Below are 21,586 nucleotides of genomic sequence, written 5' to 3'. Positions count from 1 at the left end.
AATATAATACCTTTAAAAACTAATTTTAGACATGCTGATTAGGAATATTAAGTCTTTATACATTATGCTTTATACTTTACTACAATATTAACTAATTTTCCCCACTGAAGTTCTTACTCCTAACACCTTAAACATCCTAGCTTCCCTGAAATTCGTAAAAGCAATAAAATTCTATCAACTCTTCTAAAACTTAGACATAGTCAAAATGTAAAAATTTAAATATATTTATATAGTAATCGTAGCTCAAGGCCACAATAGCTATAGCTGCAAAAAAGAAATATAGGTTATAGGTAATTTTTCATTGCCATTTAACTTGAGAATAAATAAATACACCTAATTTTATAAGTACAACATTTTTAGCCAATTGCAATGTATCTCTGCTGATAGAGTGCATTTTTCGCACTTAGCAGCATCTCGCCTGCAGCAGCTAACAGCTCTGTAAAGCTGTAACCCATTAACACACATTTACAGGCCGCTCTGCCGAGCAGTTAACATTGGGCTAACAGTAACAGCCGAGCGGTTTTCGCTTTTTTCTCTACTGAGCAGTTGAGTGGGTGAGCGGGCGAATGGCTGACGGAATGCGAATTGAGCGACTGAGCGGCGGCCCAGTTTGAGTGCAACATGCGCGCAGTCGGCGCCGCAGTCGGCTCTCTGCGGCAGAGGCAGCGGCAGAGGCAGCGGCAGCGGCTGCGGACGGAAGCGACGGCCGAGGAGCTGCGTGTGTATTGGGGCAGATTCACATCCACACTCCGAGCTGGGAACGCAGCCTGTAAGTGTGCAAGTGTGTCAGTGTGGCGCACGTATCCGTGAGCTTCCGAGTCGCCGAGTTGCCGAGTTTTCGACTTTCCGAGCTTCGTGCGCCGCTCAGGGAAATTCGGCAGTTCATTCGTCTGTCAGCCAGCCGCAGTCGCAGTCGCAGTCCGCAGTTCGCAGTCCGCTCGCCATTTTGGCCCGTTCAGAATATTCGTAAGGCCGCTGGCACTCGCAGTCGCAGTCGCATGCTGAGAGGAAATAGGCGCGCTACAGATTGCGATTCTACGGATTCGGATTCGGATTCGGATTCTTAGAGTGGAGCACCCCCGCCCGCAAAAGAAATATAACTGGGGGTAAGAGGTTAGCAGCAGCAGCAGTCGGCAGCAGCAGTCGCAGCAGCAGCAGCAGCAGCGGCGAGTTAATGATTGTAGCTGGAGATTACAAGCGCATTGATTGCTGCCAACGGTGCGGATGAATTTCGGTTAAATGTCGCGCGCGCGTGCCATTGCGTATACGCAGCGTTGGCCGTCGCTGTTTTCTGTGACATTGTGCGAGCGCACTTCCGCTGGGCCGCCAAATGCATTTTGCAGTTAATTTGCGAAATATACATACATATCTCTTGTGCGAAAATCAAATTAAAACAAAAAGTGAGCAGCCTTCTCGGAAAATATACACATATATATATATATATATTTCGGGAAAATATTATTGCATCTGCTCTTGTCTCTTTGCCCTTGTGTTTTTTTCCGCTTTCGTTGTCATTGCCGTCGTTTAAATTTTTCGGTTTCATTTGTGTGATTATTTTGTGCAATTAATAAAATGTTGTCGCGCAAATATATATATAATATACATAAGTACATGAAACAAACAAATGCCACCCGTCGCACGTTCGTTAAGGCTTACATGCCAAATGGCCAAAGGAGAAATATATGCGAAAAAAACACGCTTGGCGAAACGCAGTGAAAAATGCACAAACCCTAATCGCAATCGCCAGAGTTATTTGTTATGTGCCCAGTGCCAATGCGAAATCCAAAATGCAAAATGCAACAATCGAGAGTCCAACGCTGGAGGGAGAAATACACATATAACCAGAATCCATCGCCGCCGCGGCGATAGCGATAACATAAATAAGAACTGCCAACCGAATCACCGACGGCAGAGCCACTCATCAGGCCCGAGAATCGCTGTCTATAAGCCAAGTCCCACAGCCGAACACACACTTGTAATGCCAAGTGCCCCGGGCACTGCAATCAAAGTGGTTGAAGGGGGTGGTAAAGATGGGGGAGTACACATAAAAAAATATCATAAACGATGATCTATGGTCTATTAGCATCTTGAGGGAAAACTCGATCTTAGACTGTTCCAATGCTTAGAATAAAGCTTGTTTCTTTAAAAATGTTATAAAGAGGTCAATACGTATTTATCAAATTAAATTCTTATCTTTCAAACCAAGAAAACCTGGGATATTCTGGTAAAACCTTTTGATAAAGCATTTTGATTATTCTAATTTAAAAGTGATCATAATAATATTGATGCAAATCGATTTTCGGGTAATCATCTGAGGCTTTAAACTGGAACACAATTAAAATGTATTATTTTTTTTTTAAATAACTATAATGATTTAGCTCTAATGGGAATCCGTTCTACATAAAACTTGGTTTTAAATTAGATAGAAACAGGGATACATTCCCAAATCTGAACTACTAAGTAAAAGATTCAGTATAGTTATATTTGCCCCTCGGAATATTAGTTAGTTGTGTGATCACAATAAAATTCCATAAAAGTCCCCAAAATTCACAAGGGAATTCTACACCAATTTCAAAAATTTCCCCGATCGTTTAAAATAGGCCAAATGGTCCCTCTGGCCCTATCCCCTAGGAATTCTTTATAAAACTCAAGCGGCAATGTCAGACGGGAGTAATTATCCATGCGATAAAAAAGATGACGACAATCATAACTTTCAATCCGAATTTGTATTTTTAATGGCTCACATAAAAGTTTCACCAGAAATATATATTTTTTTAGTGTACTCCGAACGGAAGTGTTGATATTGCCGCTGCTCAGCCGCAGTCGCAGCTCAGTCGCAATTCAGTCGGTATAGAAATTGTCATCTCATAACGACTTAAGCTGCTCGGCACGCAACATGACCGGGCTGAGCAGCATAGTCAGCATTTCTGCACCTCCCAGAATCCACCTCCCACCCACTTTCCCACTTTTCCCACCCACTGCCAATGCCCCCTGGGGTCACACACACACACGCACACTTAAAGCCGCAACAAACGCATCCACAGAATCTTGGAGGGCGATGATGATGATGATGACAATGGGCGGATGATGATGGGAAAGTCATTTCTTTAAAGATTGTGCCCCTCTATCTCTGAATTCGTTCTGTGTGCACTGAGTGATTTTGTTTGCCAGTGCCGTCTATTTATTTTCTATTTATTCGATTTGCATTTCCACTCTTCGGAGCCGAAAACTCTCTAGATTCCAAATGCAAATTCAGTTCCCCTAAGCCATTTCGAATGTCTTCTGTGTGTTTTGTTTGGCTGTTGACTTGGCTTTCAGGCTCTTGACAGCTCTTCGACGGCGGGAATCTTCGACATCCGTTTACCTAATGGTGAGTATCAAACTAAATACTATTTGATATTAATTAACAATCTGGTATTTGCCTTCTTTCGAGTGTATACTGTCTGGCGACATTTACCCCATAGATTTGCTGTATGCCAGACAAAGCGGACCCAGTGTTTGCACAATAATCTCGCAATCAGCTTATACGTAAACCAATCTACAGCTTCCATAAATTAAATACAGTACGCTCCAGTGATAAAAGACAGTTTAGCTGTCGGGGCTTTATGTCCAGAGCTCAGCGAGCGTTAAGATTTAAGCTGATTGAGTGAGGCAATTTTCCGAGAGGGTTATTATCGTTCAAGTGGATAAATAGGGGAGTAGAGTTATTAGCGGTACTGAAGGTGATATCACATCTTTAATTGTAGTTTACATGTGGCAATCTGTACCTCGTTGAACTTCCCTAATTCGAAACGTTACCATATCAAAGTCTATAAGGTCAATACTTTATTGGAAATAAAATTATGTATCAGGTGATCTTTAACAATGAGATCAGGAGATCATCAAAATCAAATCTTGATAACATTGTTGAGTCCAGCGATTTAACATTTATTTATAATCAGTAGTTTGCTTATCAGAATGATTTTTCTCAGAGGGTCAAGAGAATTACGATTTATTGATTGTAAAAAGTATTGTTGTTTCTTCATTAGGCATTGCAACTGTTATCACTTCAGGTGGCAATCTGTATCTCGTTGAACTTCCCTAATTCTAAATGTTACCATATCAAAGTCCCTCAATTCAAAATACAGTGTATATAACGATTTGGGAAATACTTTATTTGAAATAAAATTATGTATCAGGCGATCTACAGAAATCTAATCTAAAAGTGGCTTGATTATATTATTGACATTTCAAACATTGATTTAAAATTTATTTATAATAAGTAGTTTTCTTATCAGAAATATTTTTTCTCAGAGGGTCAAAAGAAATACTATTTATTGATTGTAAAAAGTAATGTAGTTTTCTCATTAGGCATTGCAACAATCATTATTCCACTGAATCGAAACTATCACTGCGAATTTAGGCCCGAAATTTCTATTCAACTTCAATGGCCAAAAACGGAAGTGCAAAATGGCGGGCCAAAGTGCGTCAAATGCAGGCATTAATGCGATTGTATTTTTGCTGGCGGCCAACGTCGAAAATGCAATTTAAATGAGATTACACTTTGGCGAGCGGCCACGCCTAGTTTTGCGGTGGGGGGCGGACGTGTGGGCGTTGGGCTGGCTCATTAATTATGATACTTTGAGCTTCGAGTGGCGAAGCTGGCTTGTGGCATGTATCGGAAATACACGTTAAATCGGCAAATAACCGCAGGCCGATCGAATGTACATACAACAACCCCCACGCGAATACTTAATGACACAGGCGATGACAAAGCGAGAAGACAGGTGTTTAAACTTTTCCCCAAAACGCAACTCCTCGGGGGAAAAGCGAAGATGCTGCGCTATGTCTTTGCCCGCCAGCGAATCTGGGGCGTTGTCGGCATTTTCTTGCTCAATCAACTTCAATCAAGCAGGAATTTTCAATGTAATTTGTGGTCTCAAAAGCGCTGCCACGCCGAAGATGTTCTCGTGGCTGCGTCAAAGGCAGCCGTTGAGTGTGTAGAAAGGCAGAAAATTATCGACAAGGCCCACAGCATTCGCATACACACACCTACAGAGGGGAGGGGCAGGAATAGTACAATAGCTCGAATGAATTATACCTAGTACTGAATAAGAAAAGTATATTGATTTAGGGGGTTTCCATATGCTTATCCATTATCCATACACTCTAAAAGTATTACAATTAGTAAGTATTAATTATTAGTTTAAAAAAGTACCTACTCCTAAAGAAAATTGTTTTCCAACTAGGTAAGCTTACTGAGGTAAAATGTACATCACATTTAAAAATCGAATTTATCTTTCCAAACAAGTTCATGGTAACTTTTTTTTAGCAGTTAACAGAATAGAAACTTAACATAACAATGAGGTGATAAATGTAAATCATATTTCTAAAATAAAAACAAAGCTCCATTGATTAAAAAATTTCAAAACTCCTAAGTGGATTCTTATTGTCTGTCATATCATAACAAAGTAGACTTTTTCAAAAAGAATTCTTCATGAAAAACAAAAATATCACTTATAATACTTGTGAAACACTATAGCTGATTGCTAAGCACACACCCATATTTTAAAGATGCCTTTCGCTACATAAATGAGTCTGTTTGCAAACATATTTTTTGAAAATTTTCTTATAAACAATATATCCCTGGGATCCCCAACTAAGGGGTACTCAAAACTGCCGCACCAATACGCACGCACAGAGCAATGAAAGTTGGCGCCGTGGAACAAATGAAGCAGTGTGAAAATCTTGTGTTGGGACCACCTCCTTCCGCTTGATTTGATGGCCTCTGGGCGGCTTCTCGTTTTCCCAACTTTGAGTTACAACGGAACGGGTAGCAGCAAAAGGCTGAAACAAAGGCGGCCGAGGAAGGAAGGAAATGCCCGCCGTCTGTCCGCTTGATTAGAAAAGCTGCAAGCGATAAGAAGGCGCTGAAAGAAAGGCAAAAATGGGGAAAATAAAATAGAATTCTAATTGAATTTTATATACACAGATTCAGTTACTCCCTCGGCCATTTTCCCTTTTTAATTCGCACTTGAACGGGACTCAAATGGCCAGTACTGCCCGCATTCAATGTCCTTCCCTTGTCGCGGGGTCCTGATTTATTGGCCTGCAGAGGCGAAGGAGCTGCGCTTTTGGGGCTCCGACTTGTCCAGCGTTTTTAATTGCCTGTCAGACTGTTCAGCATATCGGTCTAAGAACTTAAAACGCAGAGTGTGGAAAACATGAAAAGCTTTTGGCTGGAAAATGTCCAAACTTGGCAGAGACAATTGTGTGTTTGCAACAGCTATGCAGAGCAGAAAGCACTCAGCCATATAAGTATGTGGAATGGAAAACGAAATACTAGACTTGCAGACCGAAATCTGGAGTACCCTGCCCATACAACCTCAAGTCATGCATTCTAGAAAAACAATTCTACCAACCACAAAGCAGCTTTAAAACCGTATGCTTTTTTAGCTCAGAATTGTTTTGTTTTTTCACGAAATTAAATATCCTTTTTGTATGGGTGTAAAAATAAATAAATATATTTATACTTGCGGTGAGACCTGCAGATTCTGAAGTGCTCGGCACTTGCCTAACCGCAACAATCGAATCCAAGACATCCCCTCAAAACCGAGAGGCTGGAAAGTGGGAAAAACTTGACACAGTTTTCGCTGGCTCACCCACACAGGAAAAAAAGCAAAAAAAATAAAAAAGAGACCAGACGAGACAAAACAAATCAAATATTTAAAGCTCATTGAAGCGCAAACTTTGACACATGTAAACATGGCAGGGGTAACTTTGATCGAAACGAAGATAGATGGCGAGGCCCTAGTCGCAGCGACTAACTAACATTATCTGATGACCACATTCAGATCCAGTTACCCACCCCCGGCTGCACCGCCCACTGTGGTCTCGGCCCAGTCAAGATAGCCCTTTGTTCTGTTCTTGGCCTCGGCTTTGTGGTTGCCCCAGCGCGACGCAATTAATGGCCCACTGCGGTGGCCACGGAGAGATCTGTCCGGATAGGATGGTATAGGATAGGATTGGATGGCTGGGATGGCCGGATAGTCGGTTGCCTGGGTGGTGCTGACAATATTTCACTCACGCTGTGTGCGCCTGCACTTGAGGGCTGAAATGTCTGCTTAATTTGGGCCAGAGCTCGAACCCTTTTTATCGGGCGTAGGTTTATTCGAGGGGCTCCAGAGGTGGAAAAGCCAAAGAAAATAGCCGAAAAAGTATGCAAATCAGGTGGGGACGGAAGAATAACACGACAGGCTCAACGCCTGAGCATTTGAGCAGTAAATGCGCTTTGCTTCGGCATTCCTTTTGCCCATCCCCCGGCCTGTCAATAAAAATACACGAAAAATACATACAAACGGGGGGCTGCTGGCCTAAAAGCCAAGTTGAATATGCTCTGGCAGAAAGGATTTGGATTTGGCAATGAAAAGCAAACAAAAAGCGCACAAGTTGGGAAGTGAACTTTTTCCCAAAAACCAGCTTGCCAAAACGGGCGGGGTGGCAGGGATTTGGGAAAACAGTGCGTATGCGTGATAGATTTTCAGCGCTCCGCCTCAATTCACCAGAAAAAATACAGGGGGAAAGAGGAAATTCTCATAGAAAAAGTAAAGGATAAAGGATAACCGGCTTAGCACACTCCACAGCTTGGCAATCCTCCACAGGCGAAGTCAATTAGAGCAGTCCGGCTGTGTCAAAGGTCCGGCTTAAAAAAGTTAATTTCATAATTTATACACTCTGCAGATTTCAATTTAAAACTCCGCAGTGGGCCGGGCCAAGTGAGTGTTATGCTAATGAAAGCGAAAGCAAACAAATCGCCCTGGAATGGCGCAGGGAAATGAATTAAAAATTAAAGCCAAAGCTGCAGCAGGAGTCGCGAATGCAAATGAATGAAAATGAAAATGGAAACGGAAATAAAAAAATATGGAAGTGATGGGAAAACAAGCAGGCGCTGTCTGCAAGTGAAGAAATCGCTCAAGTTTTAATTAGTTTGCCATGCAACCGCATTACTTGGGCACTAGAAATATTGTATAATTTAAGTTCTCGCTGTTTGCCTGGTTACAAACTTACAAAGTTCAAAAGGCCAAATGGGAAGCTCCAATAATTTTTGCAGCACTGAGCAAACAGGCGAACAAACTAATCAACGCGGTGGGGTTTTATGCTTTATGTTTCAAATCGCATCGGAAGATGGGGCACATTTGAATTGTACTAAATTCTTAATTGACTTTGCACAGCAGTCGAGTCAGCAGAGTCAGCCGAGTCAGCAGCATCTGCAGCAGCAATAACGAAATCAAATTAATTGAAAATTACGCATTCGCCATGTTTGCACTGTAATAATTTCCATTTGCAGTCGGCCGAGTGCCATATAACCACTCATCGTCAAGTGCCTGCCACTATGGAACTATAGAGGCGTGCATATATATTCACACTTGATTGGCCGGCTTTGAATGCACTATAAATCGAAAGTATTTGCGCAAACACATTTGAGTTCCAAGAGGGGGGCTCCACTGCAGCCCATTTTCAATAGGTGTAGCCAAATAGTATATGCGTAATTAATTCATGACCCAAAATATAGCGTGTTTCCAGCTCTAATTGTGAAACATTAAATACATTCGAGGGCAACTTATATTGAGCACCTACTTTATGGTTATGATTTCTACAAATCTGGCACTTCAAAAATATATATATTTTATAATTATTGCAATTATTTGGCTTTTTAAATTTTCAAAAATATAAATTAATAGTAAAACGAGGTAAAATCATTGTACCTATGAGTTCGTAAAATCAAATACAATTATTACAAGGATTTTATTTTCAAAAATAGAAATAAAAGGTACATCTATTTAAATATATTGAATGTCTATAATATGCACTATCTATATAAGATTTTTAAAAATCTGCCACTTCTGAAATATATAAAATATTTTCCAAAAACAATTAGATAATTATATATACTGCAGTTAAACTTATTTTCAAAAATAGAAATAAGCCATAAAACGAGTAAAAATTTCCAGTACGCCTGAATAGAGAACTCTTACCTAGACAATCAACGTCTGGCTTTGTCACACCCGCATTTGTAATTCCATTCACTCAACGTTTAACATTCACTTTATCCAGAGTCTTGGAACTTCTCTGGCTTCTCGACCGCCCGTCAATCGTTCATTCATACCCTTACGCGTATGGCTAATCGTCTTTATTTGTTTCCATTAAGCTGCAATAGAAGCCAGAATGCCTGTACACAAATCAATTTTTGTGTTTATTAACGTTGTCCATGCCAAATGTCTCGTATATTAGACAAGAGGGCAAAAATAGCAGGCAGATACTATAAACGTAGGACCATATACGATACAAACAATATTTTAATATGCCTGACCAGAGGCGGACACAGATGAGCTTTATGGCCAATTATCTATTCTATGGGCCCCCATTAGTGGTTGAATCGAATTTTCAATTGGAACGCAGGGGGCTTGGGGAGGGAGTGGGGCCGCTTTGTTTGTTTACTGGGTGTGAAGTGTTTTGATTTGCTTGCCAGATTATAATAAAATTGGGCTCTCCACTTTGTAATGCCAAGATTATTCGGCGGCACGACGACAGCTTAGTGGTGTTTATAGAGCTCGTGGTGTTTATGGCGTGTGCCACCGCTCCCTGGAACGTGGGTCCATCGTTTGTAATTGCGATTGCACTTGTTTGGGGATCTTTATGGTTTGATGACCAACGTTTTACGACTACAACATATTACATTTAATTGGCAGATGCCCCGCAGCCTGGCGAGGCGATTTATGGAGCCACATAAGTGAAAACGAAATCCCCCGGGATGGAGGGCAAATAGATTGAGTGTGTGACGCTACGTAATAAACATAAAATTAATTATTAATTTCTGTATGCGTATTTTCGCCAGTTTATTTGCCAAGTGCGAACCGCAAAACTGTTTGCAACCGACCGACCGAACGACCGGCTTCATAAATATTAATGCATCGCATTTACCTTATCCGCACGTATCGGATTCGCTATACTCTGGGAAGAAAGATATGCTAATTGCGGGACTTCTATTGTGGCGAACCTTTATGGGCCTGATATCGTACAAGCGCTGGTTCTGATCTCATTTGATGATATCACAGTTCCTGCAGTTCTATAACGGAACTTTTTATAGGTACATAATTCACTGGCACTCGATATTTACACGGGTCGTATGCGTAATATTGACTTTGTCCAGCCTCTTTGTGGAACTTGCCCCGGGTTCGGTTCTGAATGCGATGGCAATTAAGACGTGATGGAATTTTCATTTTCATTTTAATCAATTAATTTCATTCCATTTACTGGCCCACATGAGTCAGTTGCACATTTTCATAAAAAAACACAATTTTTTATCCCATTCGCAGAGGCTGTCAAAAAGTTGGCTATTAAAATTAAACTCGTTCGCCTTTTATTAGCAATAAAATAAGTGAGGGAAGAAAAAAGTGCTTCGCGGAAATTGCGAGTGTGCGAGTGTTTGAGTTATGGCCTTTTATTGAATTGAATTAGCTTGAAGCGCCCGAGGCATCCATCACAGTTGATTTGCCTTTATGATCCGCGAAGCACTAATCCGGGCACTTCAATGGGTCAGTAATACTCCAGTAGCCCATTCACAAGTGCCGCATCGCCGCTGACCCCGGGGTCAACTTTGGACGACCACTTCTCTATTAATAAGTGCATTTGTGATGGTTAAGACTGCGGCTACGTGAGCGACGCCAAATGCGAGTGCCCCATGAGCACGTACTCTAAATTGAAATTCATATCATAGCTGCCTCTGTTTGTCTCAGTCATCGTGGCTCTATAGGGTCTATAATATAAATATATGTAAATGTCTATATTTCTAAATGTCTGGGTGTACTTGTACTTGTATTGCCGCAATGCACGAGTGTGTACTTAGAATATTTCTTTTGTGCTCGCTTCATAAACAATTATGCATTAAGTCGGTGGCGTTCCGGCATGTAAAGTGTGAATGAGTACCGCTGGTTCGGGCAAATATGAGAAACTTACAACACGCCGAGAAAAAATTAGACCGAACATAATCCACACATGTTTGGGGGGTATCTGCCACATATCTCTTAGTTATCTTTATGACATCATATAAAGGGAAGCTGGTAACTTATAATATAGTCTTTTTGTTATCCTAAGCAACAGTACTAAAGATGCATCATTTAAATATGTATTTCATTTAAGGTTTGGATCTTATAAAATCCAACAAGTATTCACTATTATTTTAGCCTTCAAAAACTGTTTCGAAAAATAAATAGGTTGTTACGAAAATGAATTTATTAAAAATATATTCGAATTTACACATGGCCAATACGATAAATATTTATATTTGGCCAAAAGCAAGACAGGAAACTAAAATGCCATTGAAAACAGAATTTTCAAACATAATATTTATTACCTGTTGACTAGAAAACAGATTTTCAGGAAATTTGTAACGTTGCACCTGAGAAGCGAGTTCTTTTAAAGAAAAACATGGAATTTTAGTGTCTTTTTTATATTACCTAAGAGGTACCCTGTTCTCAAGATTTTATTGCCCTACTTAACTACTTTTTTTGCAGTGCAGCACTTCGTAATACACTTTAACCTCCAGGTGGTTTTCCAGAGGCTCTCCGTTCCACTCTTGGCACTCGATTGAGTGAGTCAACAAGGCCATGCCCTGCCATCCATCGGCGGATTTCAATGATTTATTTTCATTCAATTTGAGAACACCAGAAACAATCTCTGCCCGCTGGCGTCGCTCGTTTTAAAAATACTTACACTTGCTTATATATACACATTTCGGTATTTTTATTTCGTTTAATTGTTGCTGGCCGCGCTGCTCTTGTTAAATGCTTTTATTTCGAACCGTTCAAGTTCACGGCCCCCGAGAGATGTGATATACTCGTATGTAGGTATATAAAAAAGCAGCTTCCTCAGTCCACCCGGCTGCACTGCTCTTTTCGCTTCTATTGCTGTTGCTATTGTTATTGCCCATTTGGCTGTTGTTGTTTTTCAATTAACAAAATTGTATTTTTATATGGGTCCCACGTCGCCGAACCAGCTGACGAAAACTAATTCCGCTCTAGCCGAATCATTGCGCTTCTGTTTTTGGCCTAATGAAATGTTTTGGCCCGCTGCTAACTGACAATTGACGCCCAAATCGATGCCCAATCGATGTCCGGACCCATCGCAGATGAAAAGTGCCCCCGCAGGCGAACTGACCTCCCAGAAATGACTGGAAGTCGAGAGCTGGGGAACTGGGGAGCTGGGAGCTGGGGAGATGTGCATTTGACTGGCTATTGTTCACCATTCACCGTTCCGACCTGTCCGCTCATGTAAATTTAATGCGAGTGGCTGAGTGGGTCAGATGCAATGAGCTCCGGCCCCCGGACACGGCTCAATTCAACGCCCACGTGCCAATTCAAAACGGCTGCTGCTCGTCGGCCAAAGGGTGTGGGTGAAAGTGGATGGGAATGGGAATGGGAATGGGAATGGACTGCAATCAGGGTCTTGTCTGGGCCCCATCAGTCGAGCAATCAATTAAGCCGCTGCAAACAAGTCAACCCCGGCAACAAACATTCACGGCTGTCAGGGGGCAGAGGACCCCAGTCACCAGTCACCAGTCACCAGTCCCTAGTCCCCAGTCTATCTTATATCGTACACCCCATCATCACACACCCTCTGTCCAGATTTCGTCATGACGGCATGCGAACCTTTTGGCGGGCAGCGGATTTTATGTCTCCGGTTCTAATTAGACTTAGTCGCAGGTATTCTGGCATTGAGCGGTGATTTATCTAAAATGCGCTTAGTTTTTGCTTGGATTCCCATAGAAAATTGGCGGTAGAGATGGTTGTAAATCATGGCGATTGCTTCTTACATTTTTTCCGAGCTTCCTATGTTTCTAAGTATTGACGTTAGTAACGGTATAAATCTGGAAACTATTAGTTATATCTAATGACCGAATGAAACTGTTATTTTTATTAAATTATGGACCTAAAATATAAATATGAACCAAAAAATATACATTTTTTTAAAAACTCAGAGTTCCTTATTTTTAGCGAGTGTGTTAATAGAGGTCAATTATAATGGGAAGTATTTAATATTTAAATTCTTAAGTAAAAGCAATTTCTTAACGGTTGCTTTACTGTGTAATATTTAAGTATTGTCATAATATTTAGGTTTCCAGTCGGTTATATTTTTTGTAATAAAAATTCAACACTATTTCCATTTAGACAAACACACAATATAAACATTTTTTTTCTACTTAGAAGATCTAAAAGCAAATTGTTTACGTTTAAAAACCCATAATACTATTCAAGCGAGTTGAAGCGTTCCCATAAAGAGATTTCGCACGTTGGAACAACAAAAGCCAATGTTTTATTGAGTATCAAGATTTCCTAATTTAAGAGCTGTCGCTGTTGATTTATGAACAATGGAGTGCTGAAACGTTTGGCTCCCCATTTCGCGATTAAAATCTTCTTTGTAGTCCCATTCATTTGATCCATTCTCGATATGGGTAATTTTCTCTCTGTGCAAAGAGCCCCACTTTATCGAACAAACCCCACCATTGGCAATGAGTAATAGTTCTGCCAATTGTTTCTAGGGCAGTCAGCGTGGCTGGGAAATCATCTGTGCAGTGCAATGCAATTAGCATGCAAATCACGTAGCGCTCTCACAGATGCCATGAAATTCGTATTAATAATTTTAATGCTGGAGCTGTTGGTTATTGCAGTTTCCAGTTGCAGTTGATGGTGCTGTTGCCATTAACCAGAAGCCGATGCTGTCGAAGGGGCGTCCATCAAGGCCACTTTCATTCATTAGACGGGATGGGATGCAAGCGCTTCGGATGACTCAACTGGTTTCATAAGCGAATGGTTACACAAATTGAATGTGGCTAATTACCGCAAAATGCTGGCCTTCTGTGAGTGAGAACAAAAATACATCATTAAACGCAACAAAGGAAGGTGCTAATACCCAGGCCATTTTAAAAGAATGCACGTGGAAAGTTGCTGCAACTCATAAAGATACAAATCGGTATTGAATGAATGATGATAACTAAACCCTGTTTAAAGGTTTAAGAATAGTGGGGTGAGAAACAAATCGATAGATGTATACAGAGTATAGTCTCCAAATAGAGAATTTAAAACAAATATCAAAGCTTAACCCTTTTAAGTTTCGGTATTTGTTTTAAATTTTCTAATTGGATTCTATACTTTGGTTAAGCTTATATATATGTTTTGAATTCTCTAATGTTCTATATTAAAACTTATCAGAAATATTTTTAATGAAATATATTTGATCCTAAATAACCCTGTTTAAAGGTTTTAGGTCGATTATAAAGGTTAAGAAATATCTTTTATCAGAAGTACATATTTCTTAATAATTTTAGAAGTGTGAAACGCCATGAAACGTACAATACCAGATAATCAAGGTTTCTTCTGCGACAAGGTTAAGTCCTTAATTGTGAGCAGGATTGGAGTTGGCAAATTTCTTCCCGGAAAATCTCCCTACTTTACGGGTGTTTAGCGAAAGGTTTACACAAATTCCCGGTCCTAACGAGCTGTGGCTCTTTTCTTATCAACCCTCGACACGAGAAACTCATTAAGATGGGACCCGCTTTAAAGCTCGAGAGATGAATGCGGACGTAAATTTTCAAATTTGTCTAGAAGTAACAACTAATAAATGTTTGGCCCTGCCGGCTGACGACTTGTGGGTGTCGTGGTGCCCCGACCGCCCATCATCCCATCATCCCGCCCAAACGACCTTCGCAGACGCCCCGCAAAACCCACAAGCAGCTGTGTGTGTGTGGCTCGGTAATCAAATTAAAGTTTCGTGTGACCGCATCCGACCCTCGTTGATGCTGCAATTAGTTTGATGGGCAAAGATTGCAGGAGCCATTGGCAAGTGGAAAATTGAAATTGAATTATGCCATGCTCGTGCTGGAAACTGATGTGCAAAATGAGTTAAACGAATGGCAGCATTAATTAGTTGCATTCCCACAGTCCGTCCTAATGGAAAGTTAAATGCATTCCGCAGGGCTTAAAATAAGTGCCATTAGCACACCTCGCTTGAATGACAATTTCTGCGTATCGATCCCTGCATCCAAAGCTCTAAATCTACTAATTGGTGCAAACAAGTCAAACCGCAGAGGTAAACAAAAATAATGCAAAAACTGCAACGCCTCCGGGTGGAATGTAAACAATTTCAATGGGTTGGCTGCAGTTTATGTTGGCCCGGCTGAAAGTCAACAAATTCCATGTCGGCAGAGACCAAGGCAAATAGGAGCCGGGTCAAAGGAGCTGCGTGGTTTATGTTTCGGTGACAAGGTTCCAGCCCAACCTGGAGCATCCGAACTACCTATGTTTATCTACCTGCGTAAACAGACGGATCAAAGGTTCGTCTAATCAGTGGAACACACATGCTACATGTGTAAGCCGCAAGAGCTGAAAGATCAATAAATAAATCATTCGCCGCAATGAGCCAAAAGTTTTATTTAAAGATAGCTAAATTTAAAACCGCACATAAATTACGGCAACGCCGACCCGCTGATTCCCCGCCTGCGGGTGGCACCCAAATATGGGGACGCCAACTAATTCTTGCAATTACAAATTGAAAATATTATGTATGTCAACAGATAACCAACATGTGCAGGGTGCATTAAACGAAAATGAATAATTTAAACTAGCTGCAACTGTTTTGAAATGTGTCAGCTGGGAAAAAAGTACAGCATATGCACGAGTTTTATCATCGAACTCTACAAAATTCACACTTTCCATATGGACTTTGTGATTAAAAATGAATTTCCCACTCAGAACTTTTTTTATAAATATAGTATTTATAAATATATTTATTATTGAAGCATATATTTAAGCTGTCAATACAGTTTTATTACTTATTTTTTGAATAATTTTACAAGTCTTGTGACCATTTCCGCATGGATAGTTCATCCAATTCCACCCACAACCGACGGCTAATATATTCGATCATTTTACATTTGACTTGTGTTATTCGGCTGCCATTTAATTAGTGCCAGCATTTTTTGGACGGTTGCAATTTGGCAGACCATTTTCACATTTTCCTTGATCGCATCAACTATTTTTTGACATTTTTGTCGGTCGACTGCCCGTCGGGCGCAACTGCGTGCGAAAATTGTGTCGCGCTGTCAGCATTCATCAGCTTGATATATTGTTTGTTGGTGTTTCGTCGCCTCCGCCGCCTTTTCCTTAAATACACAGAGAAAATATTGCTTTCCAATTTATTGTAGCGGATTTAGCTCTCAAATTTCTAGCAATATTTAATAGAAATTTCCCCACTTTGTTATAGACAACCTAAAATCGTATGTATGTAAATAATTTTAATAACGATTATTGCCACAAAAAATTGTTTTTACCATTGACTTGTAAAAAACAAAACTCACAAAATAAAGGTTATAACAGCTTTGCACACATAGACCAATTTGGAGCTCATTGGAGTTCTTGAAGTTTTTGGATGACCTTTCTAAGTGAATGATTTTTTTAGTTATTCTTATCTTCTTTTCCTGCTATCTACACATTTATATTATCAGTTTAGCTAAGTCAAATATTTTAATTCCTATTTTGGGATCCTCCTCATATGTATATATATTTTCCTATTTAAGAACATCAATTTAGGAAACACACATTTCTGGGTCAAACACTTACCCCAAATTTCGTCGAGTACTTTTGCCTTTGCCCAGCCTCCAACGGGTGCTGTTTATTTGCAATAATTCCCAACATTCTAGCAGTTCTAGCAACTATATAAGTCGGCTGTATAAGTTGGCAGCGTTATAATCACCTGCCGCTGCCGCACTTAAGCCAAGTTGAGTTGCGATGAGATGAGTTGAGTTGAGTTGAGTTGAGTTGCGGTGGGATGGGAAGGGATGGGAGCCAAATTCCAAAGCGGAAAAGTCAGAAAGACAAAGCTGAAGGGGACTGCTCTTTTATGTGCATTATCTGCGGATGGCTCGGCGCTTGTTTATTTTTATCCCCGACACCATCGTCGCACCGCGAAAGTGAGTGCGAGTTAGAGGACCCTCTTGCAGGGCCGTTAACTTACTAAAATTTTGCCACCGACAGCCGCAGAACCACCCCCTTTAAAGGGCTTTTTATTTCAACTTGAACCGAAAGCCCTGGGATGCCCTCGTCTGGAAAGATCTCAGCCCATTCAGCCCACAGAAAAAATGTGTATAAATTTTATATTTGCATGCAAATGACACTCTCGACAAGCGACTTCCTGATTTGATTGCAGTGCCCGCGGAGCAAAAAGATGGGACAGTGGCGACAATTAAGCTGAAAGCCTGGCCAAGGACCCCAGTTTGATTTGTCCGTTTTGGCCCGTAAACTGTGGCCAAGGATATGGCCTCAAATTGATTTCGTTCGGAATCTGTTAAAACTAACTTTGTCCCTCAGTTATTCGCTTTGCCGGCTTCGGTTGGCCTAACCGCAGTAATTTAATTTACGGGAATGCCTTTGCCTTTGCCTTTGCGTTTGCCTTAGAGGTCCTTCTTCCATTTTGCAAGCATCTTAAGAGGCATTTTCATGGAAAGTAATTTAATGCCGAGTCAGCAAAAATCCTTTAAATTCAACTGAGGCCAGCCGCAAGCGTTCGCCAGCAATCTCAGGTGGCAACGGCATTCTAAAGGCCCCGCCTGAATGGCCGACTCGCAATTCAATGTAAGTACAGCGCTTTTCACTGCAAAATGAAAGCACCAGCTGCAGCCGTCCCTGTCCCGCTGATGGCCAAGTGGGCTGGTCGTCGCCCCTTGTTGTGCATAAATTGCAGGACTAACTGCAAAACTGTAAAATATGAACGCACGTGAAGGTATCTCGTCGCATCTCGGTGTGTATCTCGTCGGCCAGGTGTTGCTGAATTCAGAGTGTAGCCACCACCTCTGGCATCCCCTTCCCGCCCGAAAGCCCCCTTTGCAGCACCCTTTGTGTGCGACACGCCACGCCCGTGCTCTCGACAGCGTTTTATGCGCTGCACTGCGCCCAGCTGGCTCACCTGGCCCACCTGGCCCACATGGCCCACCTGCCACGCCTGACTCACCTGGCCCCCTTTTCACTCTTTCACTGCACTCATCAAAATTGCATTGCCCAAAATGGGTTCTGCTAGGCCCTGAGAAACCCTGAACAGGGGTCCTAAGTGAGGTGATGCCAGGTTGATGGATTAGTATTTTTTACCATTTACTCTTTGCTCGGAAAAATATTTTAATATATAAAAGTTTATTAAAGAATAACAAAAAATGTCCTTAAATTCTTCTGGGCCCCGAAATATTTATAACATTTTTTAGTTCTAAAGAGGTTTATTAAGAAATACATAGAAACATCCAAAGATTCTTATTCCTTAGACACGTTTTTAGGATGCCATCATACCGTTTTTGAGAGGGAACTATATTTATTTATTTGTTCTATTACTATCTCTTTAAGTTTTATATTTACCACAACAGTTACCACAACATATTGGACAGAAATATTAGGCAGGATCTAAGAAGTATATAAGTGATATATACAAAATCGTTACTGTTCTCTCGTTTCTACTTTTCTTATAACAATATCCATTTTTTTAAATTTTCGTATACATTGTTTCGGGCAGGTATTTCCCTAAGTGCATGCAGGTAGCCCATCAACAACCGGGAAATTCTGCCGAGGGCCCAGATTCATAACCATGCGTATGATACTAGGCACACTAGGTAGCGGCTTTATAGCCAGCATTGCGTTGAGTCTCGTTAGGGTCTAATTAAAATTAAAATTTGTTGCTTTAACGAAGAACTTTCGAGAGTAGGCCGTGGTGGCTCGTTAAATTAGTAGGGCCGCCTTTGTGGTGTCTGCACGGGAAGCGCAACCGATGGTCAGCCGGCGGTGCTGATGATGGTTCGTATCGGTGGTTCCGGTGATGATGGTGGATCCTGGCAACAAAGTCACGTTTTCGCCGCGTGAGATCAACACCCGGGGTTTGGGGAATTCGCCGGTGATTGCCTGGTGCCAGCGATTCGTGGCACGTAGCGATGGATCCAATATTCAAATATATGTATGCAGCCATTCAAATTTAGTTGTTTGCGGGCTAGAGATTCGCTTTAAAAGAAGGGCGAAACTTTAATGCTTCCTGTGTGTCACGTTCGAATGCAACAAATACTGGTGCAGATAATCTGGCATGGCATTAAATCACCGTTACCGTTACGTGCATTCCAAGTCGCCTGTCTTTTGGGGCCCTTTGCATACTTTCGCCTCCTGGTAAGCATTTTGTCCTACGTCTACGTGTCAAAATGTGGCAATATTTTCTATTTGCCCCCCATCACCTGGGCTGGAAATTAAATTAAGATTCGCCAGTTGGCTGCTAGATTGTCAGCGATGTCGTGTCCCTTCCTTTTGGCCAAATATGAGCGCAAGGATAACGGCAAACGGCAAACGGCAAGGGTTTTCCTCAATAAATTCGAGAAACGCCACTGAGGCCCGAAAACTGGCAGCTTGGGGAAACCGACAGGCGACAGGCGACAGCCATAACGGTGACAGCGATAAATTAAATGGTAATTTGAATTTACCGTTAAGTGACACGAACAGGCAACACACACATTTACAGTACACCCTATATAGATACAATGTCCTGTCGACTGATGGTATAGTAAAAGTAACAAACAAACTGCCAGAGCCAATGAAACATATAGAACCAAAAGCGAAACCGAAACCCCGGCCAAATCGAAAGTAAAACTTTATGCACGAAAATTGCTGTTAACGTGACAATAAACGAAGAAAATAGAAGCGACGGCAAGATACAGATACAAATATAGATACAAAGGAAAGATACAAACACATTCGGCATAAAAACAATCAAAAAGGGCCAGACAGGCGAATTAAAGTTGTGTGACTTTAAATTTCTTTGTTAATGCCGGCCAACTTCCTTTTGCCCCAGAGGCCGAAACCGAAAAAGTTTGTATTTCCATGGTGAGACGAACAATTTATTGCCAAAGTTGGGGAAATGAGAATGTGAATGTGGTGCGGTGAGGTTCCGTTGGGTTTCTTGGGGTCTGGGGCCCTGGGAAATGCTAAATGTCTTGTTAGCGTTACACTGACCGCATTCCAATGGCCAAAAGGCCCTGCATATTTGTCAACGGGCCCGGGCATTGATAAACCGGAAGTGATACCACACCCGCCCACACATTAACGAACCCAAGGCCTTTAGCGATCGGATCATAAAACCTGCAAAAGTGCCCCCGATTGCCTTGGCAGCCGAAGGAGAAACTTTTCAGCCCATGTAATAAATGCGAATTGCGAAATGCGAAGGGCTGAAGGCGAAAAGCGAAAAGCGAAGGTTCGCCAGCCAGAACAACCCGTTCAATGAGCATAGGCCGAAGTTTTGGCCATGTTTTGAGTTGGTGGGCCCTCTGTGATTTCAGTTGCCTGTTGTAGAGATTGTTTTTTGTTCGCTGCCATTTTTTTTTTTATTTTTCTGTATTTTGCTGTAACTTTCCTTGATCCACTTTTCTGCCTTTTGCCAGGCTCGACAGTCGACGTTCCAACTCAGCAGTCAAATGGGCCGTCGACGGGTTGGCTTGTGTCGGCCTATATACATACAAATCCTATATATCAGGCCAGGCCCACACCCATCAAAGTTAACGGGGTTGAGGGGGGAATGGGGAATTTGGAATGATGTGAAAATACTGTTTGGCTGCTGCAAAAATCGCAGGGGGAACCACACAGTGGGCCCCAAATGGAATTTAACCTTTTGATTTATGTAATTGCGGGCAGATCTGAAAGTTATACGCCACACAAAGCAATGGAAAATTGGCAAAAGGTGCCTGATCGAATATTAAATGTAATATTCCATTCAAATGCGGCTAAAATTCGCTAAGCAGCAGGGCATTTTTGCAGCCATCAAAATTTGATATTCCATGTCAGTGTGAAAGGTGGCGGAACTAGATATGGCAGGAGGTTTTTTCGCCAAACGGAATCCCCTTAAAGCTTTAATATTATGCAAACTGAATTTGGCCAGCGGTGCGGAGGGAGCTCAGAGCTCAGATCCCAGGGAGCTGAGAGCCCAGCCCGTTGCATATTTGATTGTTGGCTTAAACAATGGGAGCTTTTTGGGATTTCGAGGGCCAGCAAATGGAATTAGTCGAGTGGGGATCGCTTCTCCCAGGGCTGCCATCAGTCAGGGAAAACAAATACGATAGAGGAACCACCCGCCCACCGGTTGAGATTGAGCCATCTGTAGATAGGAGCGTGTCCGACTGTCAGGACCTCCCATTTCTCGGTGAGTGTCTGCATTCCTGAGTGAGGCATTCAACTTTCCGTCAAGTGGCGTCGCCCCAACTTCAGTTCGAGAACAGGTCCTGCCAGCTGGAACTGAAATAGGCCCCGTGTAACGCATGATATATGGTAATGGCCCCGTGTGTGTGCGTATCCTTTATGTGCTCTGAGTGCGAGGTCCTGGCACTCATACATATGCAGGAGCGGAGAAGAAGAAGCAGAAGAAGAAGAAGAAGGTGCTGCCGACACTTTAAGTGCCACGTTTAGCTCCCACACACACAGACACGCATGAATGTCCTGGCATAAATAGGGAGCACTACAAAGCATTCCGCAAAAATACAGTGAAAGGT

The 21,586-nt window shown here is 41.7% G+C and overlaps 1 protein-coding gene across 1 annotated transcript in view; it reads left to right on the top strand.

Annotated features, from left to right (window-relative positions):
- The first annotated feature begins 900 nt into the window (after window positions 1-900).
- Window positions 901-21,586, top strand: part of Octbeta2R (Octopamine beta2 receptor) — a 47,456-nt gene continuing 26,770 nt past the window's right edge. Inside the window, exon 1 of the mRNA XM_065865831.2 lies at window positions 901-1,106. The gene's annotated coding sequence lies outside the window, so the exon portion shown is untranslated. The remainder of the gene's footprint in view (window positions 1,107-21,586) is intronic.

The sequence above is a fragment of the Drosophila suzukii genome, chromosome 3 (genome assembly GCF_043229965.1).
Source record: "Drosophila suzukii chromosome 3, CBGP_Dsuzu_IsoJpt1.0, whole genome shotgun sequence".
In the NCBI taxonomy this organism is placed as follows: Eukaryota; Metazoa; Arthropoda; class Insecta; order Diptera; family Drosophilidae; genus Drosophila; species Drosophila suzukii.
This window is presented reverse-complemented; position numbering and strand designations above follow the sequence as displayed.